Source organism: Patagioenas fasciata, chromosome 3 (genome assembly GCF_037038585.1).
Source record: "Patagioenas fasciata isolate bPatFas1 chromosome 3, bPatFas1.hap1, whole genome shotgun sequence".
Classification (NCBI taxonomy): domain Eukaryota; kingdom Metazoa; phylum Chordata; class Aves; order Columbiformes; family Columbidae; genus Patagioenas; species Patagioenas fasciata.
Genome location: NC_092522.1, coordinates 98,018,945 through 98,046,942, shown reverse-complemented (window position 1 = coordinate 98,046,942; position 27,998 = coordinate 98,018,945).

The following is a 27,998-nucleotide window of genomic DNA, read 5'->3' as shown; positions in this document are numbered from 1 at the left end:
CAAAGGACAAAACTGACAGCAATCAAACTGGCAAAAACTGAGGAATGTGGTTTTTTCAAGATCAGAGGGCTTGTGTTCTGATAACTGGAGAATGGCAACAAAGACCATACTGTATGTATCATTCCTTTTCCTCTTAACAGGATTGTAGATTGTAACTTTAAAGACATCTCAAATGAGGAAACACATACAATGGGCAACACATGATCTAAGATTCATGGAAAGTGAAATTAAATGCTGAAACTGAAGAATCACCCTAAAATAATGTTTGATTTTTAAATGGTATTGAAGAGCAGCCCAAAGACCCTTTTATTATCGCCAGTGAAGAGGAAGCTAAGAGACATAGTAAAGAGTCAACAACCAGTATCCTTTTTCATCCACATAACACACAGATGATCATTTGGACACACACATCTCTGTGCTTGTGAGTATGTGGGTAAGAGTGAGTGAAAACCTAGAGCTGACTGAAATCAGTCTTGTTTAAAATGATTTTCACATTGAGGTTTTTACACAAATTTCCCACAAAGCTGAGAAGAAAAAGGATGTTCATATTAAATTTGTTGGAAATGATCCCCAAGGAGAGGCCACTTAAAATAAAACATGTAATTGCTTGAGCAAAGAACTTTAAGAAATTTGTTCTTTCTGTGAGTGCCTTGATCATGAAGCAATAGAGTTATGGTGCAACTAAATTAATCCTTGATAATAGAACCATCATTATTATCTCTTCTATTAGCTACGCTTTAGAAAGTAGAGCTCTGATTGAATTGAAAGATCTCAGATCTTTTTGTGGAGTTAGGCATATCTCAAGCAACGCTTTCAGATTGGATCCCACTGAAGTCTTAACAGCTGTTTTGGGTAGTGTTTTGATTCTACAATAGCAAAAGTGGAAGCCAAGCACTGAGCTCCTTATACGGGGGGAGTGCAGAAAAAAAACTCTAAGCACCAAGGAAGCAGTCAGGATGACTTTCTGAAATGAAGCACTTACAGCCACCACATGAAGGTTTTTGATGTGTGACTGCACTGAGTATGAGATTAAGACGCCTAAATCGAAGTGTTATAGGCATCTAAGCTGTGGAACTGTTTTATTTGCTAGTAAGGTCATAGCCTTCATGTCTGCTCTAAGGTGAACCAAGCTGCCCTTCAGACTCCAACTCAGATTCAATTTCTGTTGACTATAATGGGGCCATAGGCATATCTGTATGCATTTAAATAAAAAAATCTAAATTTAAGGGTCTTAATGTCTAGACAAGTATCACTGTCATGCACAGATCTTGCTCTAGATGTCATTTCTTTGTACATGCCTTTAAATCACATTTCTGCAACAGTTTGTTTATCAATGTCCCTCTGTTTTTCATGATTGACAACATTTTTACTGTGACCAATTTGTAATTGTTCCCACTTTGTCCAATTAACAGCATTAAATATTGTTAATTCATGCTTAAATTATGCATTTATTGAATTAGAAAAGTTTCATACAGCTAAAAATTGGCATATTGGTAACTGCTCTTGTTGTTTGGTGGTATCTATGCCTGGCATAACAAGGCTAGTATTTCCTGAAAGTTTAACAATGGACAGACTACGTGACACAAAAATCAGTATGTCTGGAGCAATTATTTACTGTTTAGCTCCCATAATTTTTCTATCATTTCCAGATAACATGCCATGCAAAAATGTTCACACAGTTCTATTGTAACAGTTCAGGTTACATTTTTCTTTTTATAGTGAGAGTAAACTCTTGTTCTTCGAAGTCCTGACAACAATGATATCTCAAATCTCTTGCTTAGTCACATAACAACACTTATATCTAACGATAACATACTTTTCCCCCGCATTTGGCTGCTGACAGTTTCAGTACCGAATAAAATATTCTTAGTTTCCAAAGAATGAGATCAAAAACCTGCCCTTTTTCATGCTGTTCTTGCTTGTGAACTCACTATGACTTTACAGTTGTTAAGATTACAAGTAGGAATCCAGACTTTGTGGTTTTATTTGCAGTTCTTTGCTGTCTGTCCAGACCTGTGCAGTCCCTTAACTTTCATTTCTGTGGTTGGTCGGTTTGTTTGCTTGTTTGCTTTCTTGGGTTTTTTGTTTGGGTTTTTTGTGTCTAGTGTTCATGGTATAGTCTAGAACCTCATATAATTCAGCATAAAATAAATTTAACAAGAATTGTAGATGCCACAGTGTTGATTTTTAAACCTATTTTACTCATCTTAAACTGAAGTGTTGATTTTTGAATGAAGTCCTGATTATCCTTCCTACTGTTACACACAAACATCCTTTAAAACTTCATTTTAATTATGTTTGCCCTGATTTGGGTCACTTTACAGAGCTCCAGGAAGTAACATCTCCTTTGCTCCCTCCCTGTGGTTATGGTGTGAAGTCCAGGAAAGAGTACTGCACGGGCAGTGGAGGAGGAGCAGTGCCATGGGAATATCTCCTCCCAAATGGGCATCCCTCTTCCATCACCTGTGTAGCTGTACAGAGAGCTTAGCATCCATCCACCCATGTTTGACAGAGCTGATCATGAACGGGGCTCTGAGCAACCTGATCTAGTTGAAGATGTCCCTGCTCATTGCAGGGGGGTTGGACTAGATGACCTTTAAAGGTCCCTTCCAACCTGAACTATTCTATAATTTTATGATTCAGTGCCCTCTTTATTGATTATAGCCCTATAGTCTTGGAAACTCCTGCATGTTGTTAGTAATGTTTTATTTCTTTTGGTTCACATTTAGAAAACATACGTCTAAGTGCAGGGGAAACGAGCTCCAGTGGTGATAGGGATAGCCTTCCACTGGTCCACATATATCCCGGCTGTGGTATAGTGCACAGACAAATGTTGAAGAGCCATCATTAATTTTTCATGGTCTATCAAGAGAGGTATGATGGAAAAAACATCTATGGAAAATGTAAGATGAGTCACAGAACATTAAACATTTTCTTTCTTGCTTTGGTAACAGATTGGGGCTATCCTGTTGCCATTTAATTCTGCCAAAAATACCAGAAGTCACTACATTAATTATCCTTAGGATAGGTTGTCATTAGCCTAAAGGCTGAAGTGATTCTCTGTTTTGATACATATATATGTATGTATGTCAATATCTGTCAATATTTAATACCTGCCTACTGTGATTTTTGAAATATGTGATTTTTAAAAATTTGTAGATTTTATCCTCTGCTTACATAAACTGATTTTAGTAGCTTGTTCCATTTTGTTCAACACTATAGCTGAAGGTCTTACTTTTCAAAGTTGATGAAAAATATAAAATTCACTGAAACTGTGAACTAAGTCTGACTATTCTATATCCCAGTTTAAAACTACTGTGTTGTTTTTTTCCTGTGTACCAGCAAATAATTACTTTATTTTATAAAAATGAAAAAAAATTATTTTTTTTCTCTTCACTGTATTCTGTTGATTAAGGTGTTAGCCCTTCCCGACAAGTGAGACTAGGGATGAGTTAACTCTGAGTACTCTGCTCAGTAACACAAAGTGACAACAGACAATCACCTGAGAGGTCCAATTCAATCACAAATTTACTAAAAGCACTCAATGGAATTATAAATTACAGTAAAAGAGTGACTTGGCAAAAGTTTGTAATTATATCATAAAACTTAGCAAGACTTTAACAACAAAACTCAAAAGATACTACTCTTATGTGCCCAGAATAAATTAAATAGAGAGAAAGAGAGAGAGAGGAAAAGGAGAGAGATAGGTTAATATATCAGAAAAAAGGTAAGATCTCACCACTCCATTGTTCTTGGTGGTGGGTGCCAAACTTGGTTAATGCCTTGCAGCACACACACACACACACACACACACAAAAAAAAACACAAAACAGAGAGACAGACTGACAACCTAAGTTTCTCAAGTCAGGAAGCTTTATAACCCAGTCCATTTGTATGAGAGATAGGAGAGGGCAGCTTGTCTCCTCCCTCTGTTTGCTCTTCATGCTAATTAAGAAGATTTTTCTAGAAATAGATCAATGGTCAATAAGTGGTTGCAGTACTGACCAGAAGTGAGTTGTTTTGTTCATTAGGGGTAGCTGTTGTTTCGTGGTTTCTCCTAGTAGTTGATTGTCCACCAGGTGGTCCATCTTCGATCTTCCCAATCAGATCAGAAGACCTTGACAGCAACACTGTTAATTGTCTCTGTCTCAAAAATGTATGCCTTCATTCCACAGAACCTTGGAAAAGACAGACTGTTTGCCTCCACAGCCATCTATCTTTTCAGCCCAAAGTACCAAAAACCAGATGTTTAAGGCATAACATTATCCTTTGTTTTACAAAAGATGAGCCTTGGGGAGCGGTGTTTCAAAGCTGTCACAGGTGTTCTCACATAAAAGGGGAAGACTGCTTCAGATTCTGACATATTAAAAAGAAAATTTGAATACAGATTTTTTCTTCTCACATGAGTGCTCCAACTGTTGCTTTTTGGAGGGAATATGTGTATCTACTACCACATGGGCTGTAAAAGCCTTTATCATTCATCGGAAATGGTATGAGAACACCCTTTAAATCGGCCGTCTAAAAGAAGATATCTGGGAAGACGTCTGGTTTGGCAGTCCTGTCAGGAAATATTTTTCAGTGTAGATCCCCAAGCAATGCAGTGACAACCAGTGTAAGGTGGCAGAAGCAGCTCAGTGGCAGAAAATCACACAGTACACAAATTGCAGGATCCTGTGTCTGCAAAGTCATGGAAGCTGGCACTACCTGAGACTTTTGCATTAAGCATCTTTTGGTATTAGACCTCTGCCTCAGAAAATGGAGAAAACTGTTATCTCCTCACCTTGCAGGGATTGTGGGGAAATAAATGCCTTAAAATTTGCTTGGTCCTGAGACCAACAGATAAATAGTTTTTCATGTAGCTTTCTAGGATAAGATACTGTGTTCAGGACCTGTGAGAAAATCCTCAGTTTAAACAGATGAACAATGCAAAACAGTGGGGTGGAAAATTTACAGATGGCACAGAAATATTCTGAGGAATGAAGCCAACATTTTTAAGTGTAAATCCTCAGAAGTCACACATACAGTGAAAGAAGCATCTTGTCTGAGAGAAGCTTCTCAGAATTGTTGGCTCCACCAACACAGACTGCCCCTTCAGGTTTAATTCTAGTTTTAGGACTTAAGTGAGCATTCAAGCTTGAAAATGTTTGTCTGTTGCTATAATGATTCAAACCAGGAGTAAAATAGGTAGAGCAGGTAATGCCACAAAATATTCAAACACAGTAGCTACTCATAGAGCCAGACTCCCAGGTATCACAGTCATTTTCTGTTATCTAAGGAAGGACTAGAGCTTCAAGCACTTTTACACATGGGCATCAACTGATCACTGTGGTGGGTTGACTCTGGCTGGACACCAGGTGCCCACCAAAGCTGTTCTATCACTGCCCTTGTCAGCTGGACCAGGGAGACAAAATACAATTAAATGCTCGTAGGTTGAGATAAGGACAGGGAGAGATTGCTCACCAGTTAATGTCATGGGTAAAACAGACTCGACTTGGGGAAATTAATTTATTCCAATCAAATCAGAGTAAGATAATGAGAAATAAAATAAATCTTAAAACACCTTCCCCACACCCATCCCTTTTTCTCAGGCTTAACTTTACTCCTGATTTTCTCTACTTCTTCCCCTTCCAGCAGCACAATGTGACAGGGAATGGGGGATGAGGTCAGTTCATCACATGTTGTCTCTGTGGCTCCTTCCTCTGAGGAGGAGGACTCCTCACACTCTTCCCTGGTCCAGCCTGGGGTCCCTCCCACATGAGACAGTCCTTCATGATCTTCTCCATCATGAGTCTTTCCCATGGGATGCAGTTCTTCACGAACTGCTCCAGCGCAAGTCCCTTTCACACGCTGCAGTCCCTCAGGAACACACTGCTCCAGCCTGGGTCCCCCACAGGATGACAAGTCCTGTCAGTAAACCTGCTCCAGCCTGGGCTCCTCTCTCCATAAGGCCACAGGTACTAGCCCCCTGCTCTAGTGGGGGCTTCCCATGTGGTCACAGGCTCCTTTGGGCATCCACTTGCACTGGTGTGGGTTTCTCCATGGGTGCAGGTGGATCTCTGCTCCACCATGGACCTCCATGGGCTGCAGGTGGACAGCCAGCCTCACCATGGTCTGTACCATGGGCTGCAGGAGAATCTCTGCTCCAGCTCCTGGAAAACCTCCTGCCCTCCTTCTGCACTGACCTTGGTGTCTGCAGAGCTGTTTCTCTCTTTCTCTTCAGCTGCAGTTGTGCAAGGCTTTTTTCCCTCTTCTTAAATATGTTATCCCAGAGGTGCTACCACCATCACTGATGGGCTCAGCCTTGGCCAGCAGTGGGTCCATCTTGCATCTGGCTGGCATTGGCTGTGTTGGAAGCTTCTAGCAGCTTCCCACAGAAGCCACCCCTGTAGCCCTCCACTACAAAAAACCTTGCCACGCAAAGCCAGTACAATAGTACAATCATTTTGAACAAAAATTTGTCCCAGAATAATAGTAAACATGATGGTCTGTATGAAAACCATCAAAAGATGCTATAGCAATTAACTTTTTTCTCTTAATTCCTTCTCTTTAGTTCATCTTTTCCATTTTGTTCATTCAATTTTTTTCTCTCATTTAACCTTCTTCAGAAATTGCATTCTGAAGCAAGCCTCCTATTTCTTTAATCCTCACTCAGTAACTCCTACAGTGGTGTAAATCAGGCTTTGGAATCAGTGTACTGATATCCTCCTGTGACTGACAAGTCAATGGATCAACTGTATTCAGATTTCTGAAGGTAGTATCTCTGACTGACAGAATGAGTTCAGGACAGATTATTTCAACCTTCTCTCATTTTATTTCTTGTAACCCAGCCCAGATTTTTTTTTTAACTTGACACCTTATAGAATTAAAATTTCTCATTCCTCTTCCTTTGCTCTTCCCAATCTCTTTCCTCAACAATGTTTTCAACCTTATCTCTTAGCTCTGTGACTTTTTCTCCTATAAGAAAAAGATCAAGTTAACTTACATTATTTCTTCACTGTTTTTATTTATATTTAAGAAGTACAGCTCTCTGATGGTACAAGGAAAGACTTTTTTAGTTGAATATAGTCACACATTTTTAGAAATTGATGACCAAGAATGATACAGTATTTCACTATCATAGTTTATGTGGTTCACAAAACAATGTTATGTACTTGAGAATATGTATCAAAACGTGGTTATATGTACACCATACACATATACACATACATCTACACACACACACACACATACATATACATATACACATACATATACATATACACATACATATACACATACATATACATATACATATACATATACACATACATATACATATACATATACATATACATATACACATACACATACACATACACATACATATACATATACATATACATATACATATACATATACATATACATATACATATACATATACATGTGTGGAAGGATAGAAAGGGTGTATGCATGTATGTGGATACATATTATCATTTTAAAAACAAAGCTAGAAATATAAACTGGAAATCTGTCACAGAAACACATAAAGTCCCCAAATGACTGAGCTTTTATTTTCAAAAAAGCAACTATTTTGATGAATTCCTGCATTTACTAAAATAAAATAGAGTGGTTATTAATTCTAATCCATAAATTAATGTCTTAAAGTCTTTTTATTCTATGTAGATCGTATGAGAGTACATTCTTTCTTTTTGAAAAGAAGATGAAGTTACGAATATCAAGATTATAATATTTTACTAAATTTGGACCAATTTTGCAGCTGTTGAGGGTAAATTCCATGTATTTTCAGTAGAAGTTTAACTGGAGAGTTGTAGATTCAGTCTCAGTGCTTCCAGTGTCTCACCATGATAGACAGTATATTCTAGTCATAAATAAAGCCATCTAATTAAACCCATGACATTTCTTAAACCACAACATATTTGAAGGACACTGAATTTACTATGCAAAAGCATCCATTATGAACATATGATCCTTGAAATTAATTCCCAATGTATATTTGGAGAGAGGCAATCATGTCATTGCGTGGAAATAACTAAATTTTCTAAATGTTTTATTTTCTAAATGTTCTATTTTCTATATAAAGCCCTTGTCTGCATGTTTAGAATAACTATGTAAGAAAGTTATTTAAAGGAGGATGGCCAATCAACAATGCGTATTTCAGAAATGAACCAGAATACTGCTGAGTTTGGAAACCTAGAGAAGTGTCTCTTCCCCATCAAGCTTTGCCTCATTCATGATTGCTACCCAACAGTGAGACTCCTTTTCCTGAGCAGCAAGACAGATTTTTATGAAACATCTGGTTGAAATCGCATTTTTGTCTTTCACTGACTTATGATGATGAAAGCATTGTATTTTCAAACTACTTATGTACTTATGTATGAAAAAAAACTTGTTTTTCTGAATCCTCTGTGGGTCTTGGGCAAGGAAGTTGGACGATGGCTTTAGGAACTGCTCATATAGCACAGACAGAATACGTGTTCTCTTGATGGAGGAATCCCAGGAGGAACAGCAGAGTTGACATTTGACACATGCTGGTTATTAAACTACATCTCAGCGAGTGTACCAGAAGTGGATTTGCAGGCCATGTCTCCATTAATAAAGATGAACTGCAGTAGATAACATACCTAGCAACTCTGCTGAAAAGTTAATTAATAAGGTTATATAGAAAACAATTCCATTCACCAATAGCTTTCAAGATTACTTTCATTTTGATGCAGAATGAAAAGAAAAACAAGTGGATTTTTGTCCCAAACGAAATTCTGTTGAAACAGCTCTTCAAGTTTCAAGAACAGAACTTGTGTGATCACAAGAAGTAATCAGAGAACCCTGCCAGAGATCCATCATAATATGAATTTCTGCTGAAACTTCATGAAATGTACACATCCAAGAAATTTTCCAGCCATGGCAAACCTGGATATTTCAACACCTTTCCATTTTAATGAAAGCAGTTCTTGTAATTATGTAGAAAACTAACATAAACACTACAAATCTTCTCTTACAACAGTGCAACCAAATTAATAGTAACATGAGTCCTATTTTGCACTTCTAAAGGAAATTGGTTAAAATGGATAGGAGACAAATGCAATGGAAACCAGAGGTATTTTGTGATCATCATTCTTCATGGGCTGATTTAGATGTCTTTTATTCAAAATGCATATTTGTTTCAACGAAGGGTTTCAAAAGGCACATTTTCTCCTTTTATGTCCTTAAAACTCTACTGAAAAAGAAACTTTGATATATGAGACTGCCAACAGGATTAAATAAAACAATATTTTAAAAATTATTCAAGCAGAATATATTGTTGCTTTGGCCCACAGTGTTAGGATAAACCAGGGAAAGGAAGGACATAACCACTATGTCTGAGCATGATCTCATTGAGAAGTACATAAGCCAATGTCGCCAGAGAGTCTGGTGCAAAGCAGTTAGGTCTCACTCTTTTCTTCTCCCTACTACTGCTCCTCTTTCTGTTTTACTAAATGCAGCATGAAAAGGAAAACCAGAGTTCACACAGCCATGTCGTAAAAGATTAAGAAAAAAAAAACAAAACATTTTTCAACAACTGCACTAAACGATTATAAGTAGTAGGTAAGCATTACCTGTAGTACATAATTCCTGATTATTTGGGATCGATACTTTCAAAAGGTTAACCTTTTATCTATAAAATTTATTTATAAAATTATACAGTTTTACCTATATATCTTTAAAGCCATACAGCAGGGGTGTCAAACTCATTTTCACCGGGAGACACATCAGCCTCACAGTTTCCTTCAAAGGGCCAAATGTAATTTTAGGACTGTATAAATCTAGCAGCTACATTTATACAGTCCTAAATTACATTTGGCGAGGCTGATGTGGTCCCCAGTGAAAATCAGTTTGACACCACTGCCACACAGTAACATGTGTCATTTCTCAATATTCTCCCAACAATATTTCATGAAGTGACTATGTTATTTCAAAAAAATAAACCTTTTCAGAAGAATATGGGTGAGACAGAGGGGGAGCTAAGGCCTCTTGTCCTTGTATATTACTTCAGAAAAATAAACTACAACGGCTCCACACAACTCTCCTTAGAGTTCATAGAAGCCTTGACAGAGGCCAGTAATACTTATAATGCCAGGCATTTCACAACATGCCTAATATTTTTATCAGTTCATGAATTGACTAATTCCCCAGGAATGTAACATATTTTTTGTGCACTTTTCGTATTATTAAAGTAAGATAATTTTTAAATAAATTAATGTTTGCATGAAACTGGAAGTTGACTAATAAGTTTACTGGCAAAGAAAGGACACTGGATTTTTCTGTGAGAAACTAGTAAGTCACAATTAAAATAAAGGATATAGAGAAACTAAGACAGCTGCTGCTATGAAATGCCACTGCAATGTATGTGCATGAAAGATTTGACTTAGCTCCAGATACGTACAAAGTCCAAGATGTCATCTGATACTTTTAATTTCCAAATTGGTAAGAAAATAAAGGCAACATAAACAGGATAAGCATCTTGCGAAGACGCTGTTGTATTTGCTACAGCAGAAGTAAGGCAAAAGTCAGAGTCCTGACATAATTCCTAATCAAAACAGATTTTCTGGACAATGGAATTTGTGTAGAGAGACCAGACATTCATAGATAGTTAATTTCCTAGTTTAGTGTGCAAAAGGAAAAAAGAGGGAAATTATGCTTAATCTATCATAATTTGCACAAATTTTTGTTCAAATTCATGAAAGTTCTGTCCTTCTTTTTATTGACATACACTTAAGTATTATCTTATCTGACTTACAAGTGAAAATAGAATAGAAAATGTCCTAACAGTGTCAATTCCATGTAACTTAATTTAAATCAGTTCACCTGTTCATTTGCCCCAGTTTTAGAGTCATGTATTTTCTTCTATGGCACTGAAATAATTCCTGATTTACATAATAAAAGTGCAACAGATCTCTGGTCCTTTAGCATGAGATTGTTCTTTTATGAACATCAGTGGATTTCATTCTAGAAGATATATAGAAATTAAGCATTTCTCCAGGTAAATTAGCTGAGAGATTGATCTGATTTGGGAAAATAAAAAATATTTTATGTAAATTAAATTGATTATTTGGGATTTCTAATCCTTAGGATGCAGATAATTGAAGGAAAGTGGGGAAAAAATCTCAGCTTTCTCCTAGAAAAACTGCCAGAGTATGTCTGGAAAAGCAACTGGACCTAGAAATACTTGCTAAATACTTAATGAGGCAAAGGAGCGATACTTCATTACTTCATTTTTAGCTGTTCAGTATTGACTACAATTGTTAGGCACTATGTGTTTTATTTAATGTAACTTTTCATGTGACATTATTTTCATTATTTGATATCATTTTGCACTGATGTTATTTATTTTACAAAAATGAAAGGATTTTAGACCTGTCCTAATATAATTTAGAGCAGAAAGAGGCCCTTAGAATTACTGGAAGGGCAGGTGGTGGAGATAACCATAGCCAATACTTTCCAGTAGAAGTTGTTCATAGAATCATGGAGTAGTTTGGGTTGGAAGGGACCTCCAAAGGTCATCTAGCCAAACTGCCCTGCAATGAGCAGGGCCATCCTCAAATCTACAGTCATTCTTTGCTTTAAGTCAATTCACAGAACTGCTAAAAAATGTTGTTGGATCAGTTATTTTAAACTTGCCCAACAACAGCTGTTGAAGCTGACATTTTCCATACTGGAAATCTAGTTGAGCCTGGAAACTTTTAGAAAACGTTAGCAATAACACTTTGGTTATTTGTGGCAAGAAAATAATGAAAAACAGGTTGTTTTCTACATACTAAAACCAAATATTTCTTGGCAATACTTTAGCCCCATCTCACTCTGCCCCTGTCTTCCTCTCCTCCATACTTTGTTTCATGGTTTTGTACCTGAGCAAGACATTGATATTTCAAGGGTGGACCTCTCACTGTTCCTGTGAAACACCATCGCAAATGGCCACATTATAAAGCTTTGAAGTGCCACCCACATGTACCCACAGAGACCTGTGAGAGATGATAGTCAAAATTGTTAGAAGTTCCGTACTCACTAAACATATTAAAGCTTTACACGGCTTGTAGTGATGAGTGGGCTGATCCTGCACTATCTCCATAAAGTGAATGACTGAGCTTATACACAGTTTTGGAAATTTTTCCCTTTCCTGGCTGTTCCCAGCTGCTTTGCATCAGATTGGTTCTGGTATAAGAAGTGAAAACTTCAACCACATAGTATGATTTTTTTAAGCGTTAAGCACTCTGATTTTAACAGTTGTCAGAGGGACCTCTGCTCTAGACATACAAATTGCTAAAAATATCTTATTTGAAAAATGAGGCTTCTATCTTCTTAGTTAGACACATGAAATTAATGGATCCCTTCCACCTTAACCTCTCCATACTTCAGCCTTCTACAAATCAAACACAGATTAAATACTCCATTTTTTCACAAGAGTGTTGGGAAAATAAATTAATATTTTTTTTGTGGTGATTTCTGATGCAAATGATACATCTCATAGGAAAACCTATGAGAAAGGTAATGATTCAGAGAATAACTTAAATAGTGTGCACTATCAGCTGTAATGAATTAGGCAATATTTTAAATATGTGCTTCTATATCATAATACTTGGATGACAAATAAAGATTGCAGAGGTATTTTTCATTTTGGCACTTATACACTTCATAGTACTTGGTTTCTCGACCTTACTCACATTTTTATGTTTATGCATATGTCTATAGTTTTTAAAAAAGTGAATTTTGCTGCAGCAGCACTTTAAATCTGTATTTAATGGCAAATTCCACAGCCTTTGAATAGAAAAGGAATTATTTATGACTGCCATGACTGTTTCTCCTTATAATTGTTATTAATTACTACTTACTGTAGTTTGCTTTTACAATCTGTTTTCTCACTGTATGTCCTGCCTTGCGTGTTTGTAAATCTAGTGAGAGCTGAAGAGTCACCTCCCTCACTGCTTGTGACATGGTCACTGCTACCTGGTTCTGTAACATTAGTACAGAGGTCTGTTTGTAAACGTTTTGATCTTTCAATTGCTGACCATAATGAAAAATGAGTTAGTGATATAGTAACGGAGAAAGGATTCACGCCTAGGTTTTTGCTTACAGGCTATGAAACCAGACAAAACAACAGCAGAGCAGGTAACAGTTTACTGTTGCTTGTCCTGTTTCACTCCTAAGGGACATTTTTAGCGACTAGTTTGTTTTAGCATCATTCGACTTTGAGTAAGGTTAGAAATTTCAGTCTGTGCTACATTGCAATACACTTAATTACATTTTTAACTGTTGCCAGTCATATAAGTAAATCCTTGATGTTAAATCCAGAGACGTGAAGGGGGTTAGCAGGAATTTGTTTTCTACTGTGTTTTGCTACTGGCTTACTTTTGCAGGTGTGGCTCTCAATTAATAAAGAATAGATTTACTTGGTAAGGAAGTGCCATATTTACAGAAATACTGTCCAAGAAAAGCCACAGCCTGACATTGTAACTGAAATTTTAATAAAGTGGGAATAATAGTACCCAATAGCTTAAAGCTGACAGAAAAGACAACATGCCTATACATTCACTCCAATACCACGGTTAAAGCCAACATGGAGAAACACCAAGAGTAACAGATGCTGTGGCAAATTTTGCACATCATCAGAAAGAAGGCTTGAACTGTTGTTTTATTTGTATGCTGTTCAAGCAGGCAGATTTCTAGAAACAGCCTTCTAAAAAAGAGCATAGCCAAAAAGACTGAATCTGGACATTGTGATAGCCAAGTAGGTCACCAAGAAAATAGCAACACGACTAATGTGAAACAGAAATAATCCTGAAGATGAAAAACAGACCAAAAAAACTCAGGATGCAGCTGAAGTAATTATTTAAATCCTAAGAAAAAAACAGGTTATACAAAACAATTTCTCTAAGAGAGGTCACTATAAATCCAGATCAACAAAGATTAAAATAGCAGCAGGAGAAATTCACCATAGCAAACCAATTTTACAAAATAAAAGTCCTTTATCTCAGTGATAAATTAGAGACAAACTAAAAGCATGCAGAAGAAAATAATATAAAATAATAACTACAATCTTTGGTGTAATATACAAAATTTACGTATGGAACACTATCCATATATTTCAGTAAGTTTAAAGGTTACAAATGTAAAGAGGACATAACATTTTTGATGAATCCTGATATCAGGATAATTGAGTGTGCCCAATATATTATAACGTGTGTTAGAAGCATCCCAAAGCCCCAGTCAGAAACAGAATTCCATGTACAAAAAGCATATAAAATAATAACCATCCTAAGCACTGCAGTATGAGCAAGACAGAGATTGAACTTGTTTTATTCACTGGAGCTTTTAGAAGTCAAAAATGTTGAGGCTTCCTCATTGCATTTGTTGTACTGCTGCAATTTTATCCATAATGAAGGTTCTATAAATTATGAGTGTTAGAATAGCATCCAAATACATGTGCAGGTATTAATAAGACACAGCAAGCTGATAGGGATCAAATACAACATCACTGTTCCATACACATCACATAAAAGAACAGCTTTTAAACATTACAGCCTAAATTTAATAAAAGCTAAAATTCAGTTAACTGTGTACTGCAGTGTAGTTCCCATGTTATATCAAAAACGGCAATATGTTTTAACCTTTCCTACAAAACACATAGGGACCAATTTGTGTTACAGTCAGAAGAAAGTTTAAGTCTAACATTTCAAGCACTATAACAAAACTGTTCTATCTTGTGTCCTCCTAAATGCTTCATCAGAATTCCCACAGGCAAAAATTACAAGAGATTTTAAAATATACTGAACGATAGCAGGACTGTGCAGTCAGCATTTTTCTCTATAAATTCACTTGTAAATGCTAGATGTGTCATTGTGGGCCCGACAATCCCACTTCTAATCTGCCTGGATTTTTCCAAACCTTCCTCCAGAGATCCAAACTGCTTCATTTTGTATTATCCAAAAACTGTTCCACCTGTACATTTTTCTATTCAATATCCGAATCAGATAATAATTGCGATTCCTTCAAGTAACTGTAATAATGTTCACAACTCCAAATAACTGCCATTAGTTTTGTAAAATACCAAGAAAAGCTAAGTAAACAAGATGGACATAAAAAATTCTGAAAGGTCAAGCACTAAACCCAAATTTTAGAGAAACTTTGTGTCATCTCTGCAGTTTTCAAAAGCTGGTTAGAATGAAATCTGAGGAGGTTTGTCACATGTTTTCTTAACGTCTCCTGATTTACATAATTAAAATACAAAATTGATTATAAATTGATGATGAGTTTCACTGAGATTACTCAAACTGACTGGGTCTAAAGGAACAAGTGCCTGCTATGTCTGTACATATGCATTAGTATTTATTTATTCTGTTTTTATACATGAAAACAGGTGATTCACATGAAAACTTTTGAAGTATTGACACCATTTCCCTCTCACAAAGAGTGACTTGGAGTTGAAAAACGGAAAAGAAAGAGTTGTCATGCCTTCAGTAATCCTTTGCTAAGAATATTGTGTATTTCATTACGGGTTTTTTAATATAAAAGATCCTTTGAGATTAGTTACTTAGCCAATCATATTAGAAGACAGCAACAACAGAAAATAAGCAAGAGATTTAGTAACAACACATATTGTATGACTTTGATCACTGTGAAGCTACGTAAACATAGTACAGAGCAACAGCAAGGTACATAAGTGAAAATGATTGTAAAGAGCACTGGACCAATTCAGTTCATTAAGTAATGTGTACTTGTAGTACCACAAACTTCAGAAACAGATTCCCTAAAAGAGTCCTGACCCTTTCTTCTCTTTTTCCATAACCATGGTCTGTTTACACATCTTACTGACTCCAATTCTAAGGTCCTGTCTCAGTAAGCTCTCAAGAGAAAATATTCAATGGATTATCTGCGTAAAGTCTCCTTAGATTCTTCAAAATTAATTCAGGGATCTAGCATGCACAGTCTACTCCTTCACTTACTCTAAAATTTATTAAAATTATGCTGATCTTAAAATATGTCAGTATTTGCTTATCCCTCAGCCTTATCCAGAGGCATGTAGACCTTATGTAGTAGTAAGGAAGAGAAATACAATACATGTACAAGCAGCGGCATGTGAAAGCCAACTTGGGCAACAAGTTCATAAGCTGTTAGTACTTCAGTGCCTCCAAAGGCCAGCAGGAAGATTTGTATTTGATTATGGACAACAAGTCCACAGTGCAGGTGTGTTTGGATCCTAAGCTTTTTCCAGCCACTAACGAAGGTTCAGGAGGTCATTGCTACAGATAACTGACCTACAAGAGCATTTAAGCACGTAAACAGCATAAATATGTTAAAACGTTGCTGAGCTGTATTTGTAGATTCAGGATGTTAAATAATACACTGGATTTCCCTTTAACAAAGGAGAAATATGAAAGTTTCAACAAGCCGTTTTTCCACACACAGGTAGTTGTTTCTTTTAGTACAAACACAGGTCATTAAAGAATCTCAGTAAGCTAGCCTTGTCACTAGACAGTGATAAAAGGCAATTGGCAGTTATTAACTGGGATTTGTCTGTTACTTGTTTCATATTTTTAAAGTGCTCTATAATTCCCATTAATCTTAAATGTCCTCTTGCAGAAATTGAGAAACTATGATTTTCTTAACGGTATTTTCCTAGTCCTATCTATGAAGTGTTAAAAAAAGTAACAACTCTGGTGCTGACTCATTCTCCATTGCCAAAGACATTTGTGTTGAATTAATATGAATGGTAGGTTTAAAGGTATTTTACCCATGAACTGAGCAGTAATACATTGCTTTTAATTCCAGCTCCAGAAGGTTGTAAATCAAAACTGCAAACTCCTTTTCCATAATTCTAAGAAGGTATCAGACATGTCCTACTGATATTTTGTTGGTATATTCAAATGAGAGACAAGTATCTTGCCAAATCTGAAGCAGAGTTTTGACTGATTTAAAAACTTTTTTCTTTAGAAAATCTAAAAAAATATATCTTTTAATATATATTTCTGTAACATCGATTTGGCACGAACAGGTGGTGCACTGAGTTGCAGGTTCCTGTTCTAGTAACAGAATTTAACAGTTTGGTAGGTGCTCAAATTGACACTAAGTCAATTTGCTTCTAGCTAGTATTTCCAGAGCATTTTATTCCAGTGCATCCAAATTAAGTGAAAAAAGCTTTCTTTCTTTTTTTTTTTTTTAAATTTTATTTTATTTTATTTCTTAGAAGCCAGTATTTGACAGATAATAATTTCAGACCAAATTGTTCCAAACCAAACACCAGAGCTCTTAGTGGAAAATGAGCTAGAGAACAGTTTTTTTCTACAAAGTTTTGGAATGATACCTCCCTTGCAAATAGTAAATAGGACTGGAAATTGGAGGTTCCGCACTCTCTTGTTCAGTGTCTTCTTTTTATCTAGAGGAAAAGAAAGGAGAAACAGAAAAATATCTGAAATTCTTATTTGCAGCTACATGCAGACCTGCTAGAACTGTGCTGCATTTTCTATCACTGTAAGGTCTTTGGAGCATATCACAGGATGTTTTTTTTTCTTTATGCCTCTACCTAATTTTATATAACTAAAATTAAAGGCCAAAAAGCTTTACTCAGCTTAGCTTTACTACTAAAAAAAAAAAAAAAAGGCTTTTTGAACATAACTTGGTTTATATTTATATGCAGTAAGAGAAAAATCACATGAAGCTGGACCTGTGTCTGGGAGACTTCACTGCCCAAAATACCAGTAGTATTACAATCACAAAAATAGGGCTTGGTAGAGGCCATTCCAATTTAGCTAATGTATTGCTCGCCTGACACTGGCATTATATGAACACAAAGCTCTTCCTATTCTCAGCTCCCACTTGCAGTTTATAAATAGCTGTGCTGCTCTGTGCAAAACCAGGTTGCAAACAAGATAGAAGGAACCAGCAGTGGGAAATAATCTACCTTTTTTCTGGGGTCTAATTAGTGTTTGTATTGCTGCAATGATCAGAGTCAAAGCACTTGAAATCCCTGTGTGCTTTAGAAATGAACTATGCTCTTTTTCTCATCTTCAGGTTTTTGTGGAAATGATTCTTAAAACAGTAATAAAGTAGAATCCAGTAATGGTACATTGATTAAAATGATAGTTGAGATTAAAAAACATTTTCCTTTCTTTTTTTTTATACACTGCCATTCCTTCACATTTCTTCATGCAACATTTCTGCCTGTATGGACATGGGAAGAGAAAGCTTGGTGGGATGACGGCAAAGGAGCACACAGTGTCACTATGGCAATTAGGAGGCACCCAATGCACTCAATGGTAGCAGCAGCACAAAGAGGACCTACCAGCTACAGCTGCTGGCCCCATAGCCCATGTGATCTGGCCTGCCTGAGGAAAGGTGCTATCAAATTAGACTTTGGCCAAGATCTGTGGGACAAAGAACAATTTGTATAGGAAGCAATGATCTAAAAAATCCCAATTAAAAAATGCTGGATTTCTGCCGAACAGCATATTGGGAGCTTTGGGAGCTTTTTAAGAGACAAGTTTCCCCTTGCAAGTGAACTGCCCTACACATGTACTCTTTTTCCTCTTTGACTGTTTTTTTTTAGAGAGATTCTACTAATCTTGCAAAAAAGCAGCAAGTCAGACAGTTCTTCCCTCAGAAATCTTAACATAGTGTCTATCAGGCCTGCTCCTAAGACTGAACAGCACCTGTCTTTCCAGTACAGTTTGGTCCTGTGCCCTCCCTGACCTTGGTATTTTCAGCTAGAATCCCTCAGCCTAAAATCACGTTGCATCCTCTATTCAAGAAGATCTGAAAAGAGACCAAATAAAAATACTTAAACACTTGGTCCCAGGAGGAGGTTTCAAAACTGAGGATTTGGCATCCATAAGACATATATAGCACATAGCAGTATATAAGTGACTTAGAATGACAACACAAAAAAATTGATACCCTGCTGTCCAGACAAAAAAATTCCTGAGGATAGTGGCATGTCTGAAGTCCACAAATGTCACATGCAATGTCATACACCAGTAAGGCCTTCCTGTCCACTCATGATCCACAGTCATGAATTCTTGCTTGAGAATAGGCTGGATCTAGATTTATTCCTTTCCTTCTAGACCACAATGGAATGGTTTCTGCATAACTGCCTTAAGGGTAACACACTGCTAAGGGAAGGACTGCCTTGAGTTTAAAAATTGTCTTCAACCTCTGTAAAGAAAAAAATAAATAACTGTCCCGTCCCAACAGATGGGATGAGGGATGAGTTAACTCTAGACGTGACAGGCGCCCTGACTCAACAGATGAGATCAGGTGTGAGTTAACTCTGGGTTAATTCTGCACGGTTATCTGAAGTGAATGACTGACAATCACCTCCGGGGTCCAATTCAGTTGTAAGTTTTACTAAAAGTACTTGTTGGAATATTTGTTAAAGCGAATGGTGACTTGGCAAAAGTATAACAGAACTTATCAACACATTAACAGCAAAAATTCTACTACGAGCAGTGTATTGGCAACCATCAGTAGCTATAATATGAAATTGAACCAGAAATCAACAGCAGAGCTTAAAGATGGTGTTATCTTTATATGTTCAAAAGGGAGAGTGGTAGAGAAGGAAGGAAAACTAAGGTGTAAGTGAGAGAGAGAGAGTAATATATATATGGAAGGAGAGGCAAAGAAATGGGGGTATAGAAAAAAGGAGAGAAAGAAAGAGTAGAGAGAAAGGAAGAAAGAAAAGAGTGAGGGATCCAGTCTCTTACGGCCCCGCAGCGTGGATGACAGGACTTGTACGATGATGTGTGGCCTTGGTGTTCCACGGCGAGGATGCTGGGGTCAAGAGCGCAGTGTCCTCCGATGTCTGCTTCAGAGTGAGGGTCCTTGGGGTGCTGGTATCCTCTTGGTGAAGGCGGTAGGCTGGTATTCCCTCCGGTGAGACTGGTAGGCCCCTCCGGTGAGGACGAGCTGGTGTTCCCTCCGGTGAGACTGGCAGGCCCTTAGATGAGCCTGGTAGGCTGGTATTTCCTCGGTGAGGCCGAGCTGGTATTCCCTAAAACGTGCTGTTTTAGGTGAGCTTTTTATAGCTCCCAGAGTAGAGGAAAGTCGGGGGGGAGGAAGGGGAAGGAAGTGGTGATTGCGAAAGAGGGACAAGTCTGGACAAGTCCTGGGCCACATTGAGGGGTCTCTGCTTTGCCCCTTTGTGTCATGCAGAAATCCAGGGGGAAGTGGTGATTGCAAAAGATCAACAAGTCTCGACAAATCTCGGGCCATGTCAAAGGATCTCAACTTCTCCCCTTTGTTTGCTGAGCTGGGCATATCAGGAGATGGGGCTATGTGCCCTCCAGCACATCCTCCATCTCTGGTTAGTCAGCCGGCCTGATCCGTGGCTCGTTAGCTCATCGTTGATGTGCAGATCCCAGTTCCCCCTGTTCTGAATGTGTCTTCTCCTTGCTGAACTAGTCATAATGTTTTCAGCCATGATCCTTACCAATGCTCAACAACCTCAAACCCGTGTTTCCTATTTTCTAGAGAATTTTCTAATTGACATGCTATCTGTTGCAGGTAAATAAGGCTCCAGAAAGAATCATAACATATTTTAAAAGAAGGCATAGAGGGAATTAGGAACTTACAAACTAGTCAGCCAACTGCAGTTCTCAGAAAAATACTGCAATAATCAACCAAAAAGTTTGAAGGTCTCTAACACACAGACTAAGAGATTTGTAGGGAATCTCCTGCAATAAATCAATTTAATCTCCTCCTAAACCGGGCAATAGGCCTTGTGGATAGGAGAAAAGCAGAAAAGATTATATGTATTAACTTGCTAAAAGTTTTTTTATACTTCCGTGTGATTTTATTTCAAGCAATCAAGGAAAAATATCTTTATGAAACTAAAGACAGGTACAAAAGCACTTGGAAAACTATTCTAGCTAGCTTTTAAAGAAAATTCTAAAAAAATTCCTCATTTTGTGTCACACTAACTAATGTTATGTGCATAGTTCAAGCCAAGTATATTTACAGCACAGAGCTTCATTAACCCTACAGTCTAGGGACGTAACCCTTCTAAATTGACATTAATCTCATTTCCAGCCTTACAGTGTTCACTCTTATACTGAATTGCTTAAAATATGTTTGAAATACACTATACCTCCTTGCTCTTTTAAATCCAGCAATAAGAATTACTAGTTGTTAATGCACTATCTTGGAACATTTGAGACTTCTGTTTAAATCATTATCCAGAAACAAACAGACGTAACTTAAAATCCTGTTTCTTCAATCACTAGTCTGTCCTGGACCATCCTGGACCACTAATGATATTGTTCCACTATGGACATAATGCATAAATAATCAGTGAGTCACAGACCAAAAGAGTAAGAAGGTAGACACTTAGCTAATAGGTATGGCACGTGTATTCCAGCAAAGGGGTTTTTTACATCTTGTTAGAGAGTGAAGAGTAACAGAAGAGATTGAGAGGCCCTAGTCACTCACTAGAGACGTGGTGCAGTCTGAGGATTAAGGGAGTCTTCTCAGAGATGCAGTCTCAAATCCCAGAAGATAGGAGAGAGGATTAAATTTAAGGTCTTGTAGTCCTTAACAAATGCCCTGATCTTGCAGTATTAAACCAATACCATGACATAGTTGTACTCGGAAACCATGCGAGGCTCTTAATTTCTTTTGTTTTTCTTAAAAGTGCATGAATCATTTCAGGTCAAACGCACCTTTTAAGGCTCTAAAAATGAAATTATGATGGTCTCTGTACCTTATGGTTTTTTAATGTTTTCAAGGTAAGGATAACAAAGAACTACAACAGTTGTCCAAGAGGTTGTAGTATCCCAAATATCGGAGTACAGTCAGGACACATTAGAAAAGCATCTCTCAGGAGTGACATGCATTGATCCGTAACATTTTAGGATGGGAAAAATAGACTGGGTGATTTCCTGAGGTTCTTAGCTAGCTCCATTTTTCTCTGGTCTTCTGTTCTTCAGAAGGGATCAGACTGGTTTTAATCTCAGCAAAAGCAGAAATTTGTCCCACAGGCTTAAAGATTACAAGTTCATTTGAAATCTAAGACATTTAGATTCAACTGCATAATTTGAAATATGGACATACGTTCTTAGGGCTTGCGAGTACTTTACCTGCCTTTTTAACTTGATACTCGAAATAGAGTATCACTGTTTAGCTTCAGGATGATGAGTTAAGAAATACTCCAGAAGAATAGTAGAAAATAACGTCATGTGAAATAGTAGGTGTGTCATGTCAACCGACTGTATGTATTTATCAAGAGCGACATTTGATTGTGGTGCAATCCTATTGGTTTTCAGAAACTAAGTGGATTAAGGTCTATTTGGTACATAGCACAACTCAGAGTAAAACATCAGGCAGAGTATGGGAACAGATACTGGTGACTCTGAAGATATCCTTTCCTCTGACTCGGAACTAAGCCAGACACCTACCATAGTTTTAGATTTTGATGAGGTAATTTTTTCAGATGGGTGATATGCTAAAGCCATTGGTAAGGAGAGTCCGTGTCACTCTAGATTGGCAAAACTTGGAATATCACTTTTGGTATGACACTGAACCCCACATAAATTCTGGGGTTTCAACAGAACACAAAGGTGGTTTATTTTCTTCCTATCACAAGTTGTTTGGGAGACTTCCAATGCAAATAAACTTCAGTATGATTACTGTTTGCATAGCAGTATATTAAATGCTATAGGACAGAAAGCATTAGGATGCATTAAAGGGTATTACAATGTAATTTTAGAATTTTCCCTTTACTTTTAGATTATTTTTGCTTGAGAGACTTACTGTTACAGTTAAAAGGGAAAAAATATTTTTAATATTCATGGCTACTAATTTAAAATATTACACACAGTTTGACTCACTGAACGTGTACAATTTAGCATGAATAAATACACAAAGCTAACAAGTACTCCAGATAGGACTATAATTAGACAGATGTGGAAATACCAGAATTCAATATCACCAGGAGCTGAACAATAGTTCAGGGATTGGAGCACATTTTGTGTGAGAAGAAGCTAAGAGAACCGAGGCTGTTCAGCCTGGAGAAAAGAAGGCTCAGGGGGACTCATCAATGTATATAAATACTTGACAGGAGGGTGTAAAGAAAACAGGGTCTGGCTCTTTTCAGTAGTGCCCAGTGGCAGGAACAGAGGCGACAGGCACAAACTGAAACACAGGACATTCCATCTGAACATCAGGAAACACTATTTTAGTGTGAGGGTGACTGAGCACTGGCACAGGTTGTCCTGAGCTGTTGTTGAGCCTCCATTTGTGGAGATATTTAAAAGCTGCCTGGACATGGATCTGGGCAACTGATTCTAGGTACCCCTGTTTGAACAAGATGACCTCCAGAGGTCTGTTCTAACCTTAACCACCCTGTGAGTCTGTAATAAACTATGGGGGAATTTATATAACAATCCACCCCGAGTGATCAGTTTGAAATATAGATGTTTACTCTAATTGTTCATTCTGTCTCTACAGTCAAGAGAAATACTGATTTAAAAGAATTTATCCCATCTTAAATGCTTATTTCAGAATTAATTACTCTCTAGAAGGGCTTCTCTCTCTGTGAATTACAGAGGAAGCCTAGACCACTAACTCACATTTGACAGAACTCATGGTGGGTTGGAGGGAAATGATTTTGATTTAGCTTGAGTTAAATGTCTGAATTTGTGTGAATATCAGTTAATAAATATGCTGCATTACAAGTCAGTCCTCTGATTAGGGCTTCCTGTGTTCATCATTTTGCTTCCTAGTTTACATTATATCTATATAATGCAACACCAGATGAAATTTCTTGTAATTTGCTCTCTTAAAGTAAATTTTATACCATTTTTGCTATATAATAACATAGCAGAAGACAGAGCATAAGGAAAGCATACAAATACATAGGCAGGAATGTCAGTCAGGGGAACCTGATAAAGACAGTATAGGAGAAATACAGAGCATTAGGAAGAGGAAAACCAAATGATCCCTAAAACTAAATGTAAAACTGTATTCCTGACTGTTCAGCAGGGAAAATAAATAATAAATTTCCACCTCTGCTTCTGCAGTTGAAAACTGCAATCCTTGAAGAATCTTTTAAAGAAAATTCAGGTAGCCTGGTGCACAGTACACAAGACTGAGACTGCAAGAATAAAGAAAAAAGAAATATGTGGTCTTGCGGCAAATAAGATGAAGGAAACCAGTGGCAAATAGGATGAAGGACACAATATTGTTACTGTTCACTGGTCCCTATAATGCCAGCAAAGAAAAAGCAGAAGGAAGAGCTGTCAAACATAGGTAAGTGAAAATCCTTAAAAATAAAGTGGAGGAAGCAGCACACAAAAGTAGTTAACGTGTGACATAATTGTAACAATTAAGAATGCCTGCTGCTTTAGTTTCTAGAGAATGAATGGACTTGGGTAACAGTGTGTGAACAAGAAATTTATAGGTAGGAACCTCTTTTATTTTTATGTTCATCACAATGATGGATAAGGAGATAAATGAAAACATTAATTTTTTTCAAGTTGTATTATCCTGATGGTGCTGCACAGGCTGAAGTGTATTTACAAATTGACTGGAGTAGCCATTTACTTTTCTTTACCTGCAGGCTGTACTGATACCTCTTTCTTTTTTCTTAACTCATCAGCATTTTTAGTAAATTTTCTTAGAAGCCGTAGCAAGTTTTTAAAATGTTTTACTTTTTAAAAATACTAGTTTCATGGTTATGTTCAAGAACTTTTACCCCCATGTTTGCCTATTTTCTTCGTTTGTTTCGATTGCAGCCTGACTAAAGAAAGTCAGTCTCACCCCCTGAGAGTTGGCAGTTACTTAAGCTTTATTCCTTTCCTCTACATTTTTTGTCTGCTGTATCTCCCACTGAGCTGTGCTGACTCCTGCCAATTCTGTTCTTAGTCTCCTAATTCTTCTCATGTTTTGATCAGCAATCTGAGCCTTCTAATTAAGAGTGTCAATTCTCTTATGCTGGAATCATCTGAAGTTGCTAAGCCCCAAGTGACTATTGCTTTGGAAAATGTGATTTATGCTCTGAGATCACTGAGATGTTTTTGAAAAGTAATCTTTCAAACTAAAGGCCAACTTCCAAAGGCAAAACTTACCTTTTGCTCAGGTCTTGATCAGAGATGACAACATATTTATTTGTTTCCAAAATTAGTGTCATATGTGAGAATGTGCCTGAATAAAGCAGAGCAAAACCTAAATAAAGGCTTCAGGCTATTTTCTGAAAGAAGACTAAAACATGGTATCTGTTTTTCTTTCCTACATAAGCATAGTGAAAGTACCTTAAAATGGAAAATAACACAAAGTACACCAAAATTACCCAATGGAAAATAACACAAAAAACACAAAAATATGAGCAGTGAAAAAGTATTGATGGCCAGTTGTTTTCACAATGGTACTTTCACAAAAAGCCATGATTCCTGCGTTACTTTCCATTGTATTTTAGTCAAATCAGAGAGAGATTTGTAGCTTTTATCTTCTACAAACAGTGCTTGCTTTTGAAAGGTTCATGCCCAGACTTACTAAATCACTAACAGGTTGAGAGGCTTCAGAAAACGTGTGGTTCACAGAGCTGCCTTATGAACCTGACAATGCCGACAGCAGAGGTTGTCAAGCTTTTATTTGCATCAACTGAGCAGCATAAGGTGCTTGACTTCAGAGGTTCTCTCCAAAGTTTGTAGCGTTCTTAGAAACAGTGGCTGCAGAGTTCTGGTATCACATTGCCCAGACTTTTGATAACGTCTCCAGACTGTTTCTTGACTGATTACAAATGATTAAATAAAATTAAATCTTGAGATGTACCTTTATGCCTAGATATTAGAATTTTTTGTATTTTATTATTTTTTCTACAGTGGAATTTATTTAAAAACTGGAATCTCTAATAAAATTACAAGCTACAAGAAAGATGTCAGTAAATTTTAGAATCTGTTTTCCTTAAAAAATGTAATCTGTGTAGTGAAAATATAAGAGTCTGCTTCTACATTTCTTTAGTCATTCTAAAGTACAGCAGAAGAAAAAATATATATTATCCGTTCTACATTCATTTTGTCTGTATCCTAAAAATCTTCTTCTGCCAACAAGGACTTTGCATGGAGTGTTTTTTGGTGTACTGAAATCTTTAAAAAGTGTCTAAGAGAGATTCTGCAGGAAATATTGGCTCTGTCGGCATCTCAAAGAGCTACTTCACCTTTTTTCCATCACTGCAGACATTGTTAGATTTTCTGAATTACTTGTTGTGACCTATTTAGTAAGACTTAGCACTTAGTTCCATATCTTTCTCCTTTTCCCTCCTTTCCAAAGGCCAGCTTCAAGGACATGCGTTTCAGTATATATGATTATCCACAGTGGGTATGTCCACCTGACACACCATTGTCACATCTACTCAGGCGACCTTAAACCAAACTATTTCTGATGATCTACAATTCCATAAAACAAGTATATCCTGAATATTCACTAGTGCACTTGTTTACTCCAGTGGTTATGATGGTATATCCCAGTTTAACTAGTGCCCTTCTGAGTGGCGTATCTCTAGGAACAAAGCAAATATTTTTCCTTTCTGGCTCTAAGAACAGAAGATACTTTAGCTTGCCACCACACACACGGGGTACTTCTGGCCCCTATAGTTCTAACTGTTCTCCATTTGCATCACAGACACATCAAATATGCTGCCTCCAATTCTAAGTGTTCATGTTAAGATGGAGACATCCATGTGATGCTTGATGCCTTTTGGACAATACTAGAATGCAAGAAAATGCTGAAAAATCAAATAAATGACTACTACAGCATTTTCATTACAAAGTGGACAGCCATGGAAACTGCTGCAATTGTTACTCTCTCCACAAGTATGCACTAGTGTTTCAGGCAGGAATTGTGCCTTTCCACAATGGGAACATTTAAACGCAGATAAGGAATAATTGCAGTGGCTCCAGAATTTTGCAGCTAAACAGATGCAGAAACAGATGTGTCCCACTCTTCTTGGTGTGGAGACACTACCACTAATTATCCAAAAGCAGTTACCCATGTGGCATATGTTGAAATAATAGCTAGTTTCAGAAAGCAGGATTATTGCTAAGATGCACATGCCCACAGCTTGCATTGCTGAGAACACATGTGAACATGTCAACTGCAACAATATCACACTCTCTGGTTTTGGGCTTGATGGCAGGTTCAGAACCAATAATTTGAGAAATTTAAATAGGTGCATGGCACTAGGGGTATAGAGGAGGCCTTTCTGTATAAACTTACACAAGCAAACGGCAGCGTATTCAGTCATCATATTTTCCATGGTCCATATGTTTGGTATGTATTATTTTGGCCAACACCTACATGACTGTTAGCCAAAACAATATTCTAACTGTGCAAGCCCTGGGAAAAGACAATATAATGACACACATAGCAAAGGCTGGTGCAGAGTTCATCTGGCAGATTGAAAGCAAACCAGTGTCAGGCCTACATCATTTGGATGTCAGTGTGGCAAAAAGTGCATGTTTATTGGTAGCTTGAGAGTTTCTACCCACTGCAAGACCAAAAGAAGCCCTTTTTCATAGCAAAGTCTCAGCATATTTTTGATTTGCTGAACAAAGCAAATGGCAAAGGAAATTATGGATCTAAATCTCAGCACCAGGTCACAGAGGCTGACATTTCTCCGATTCTCTCTTGTTTAAAACCAAATAGAAAAGCCAAGGGTTTTTTGGTTTTGTTTTCATTTTTTAGGAAGTACAGAAAATTTCTAGTCTTTTCCTTGTATTGGCTTACAGCTTCCATCTTGTTTTTTAAATATGCATTATTTTTTCCATTTAAAGTAATACTAGCTCACCTGTGTTTGTGAGCTTTGGATCATAAGGTTACACATATTTTGTTTTCCAAGCGATTTGTTTTTCCTATTAAATTCAAAATTTCAGAAGTCTGAACACAGGTACATTTTTTCTAATACATTGACAATTATGGTACTGTAAAAAGATAAATGTTCACTAAGCAAAGAAGCAAGAAAAGGACATGTACACCTGAGAA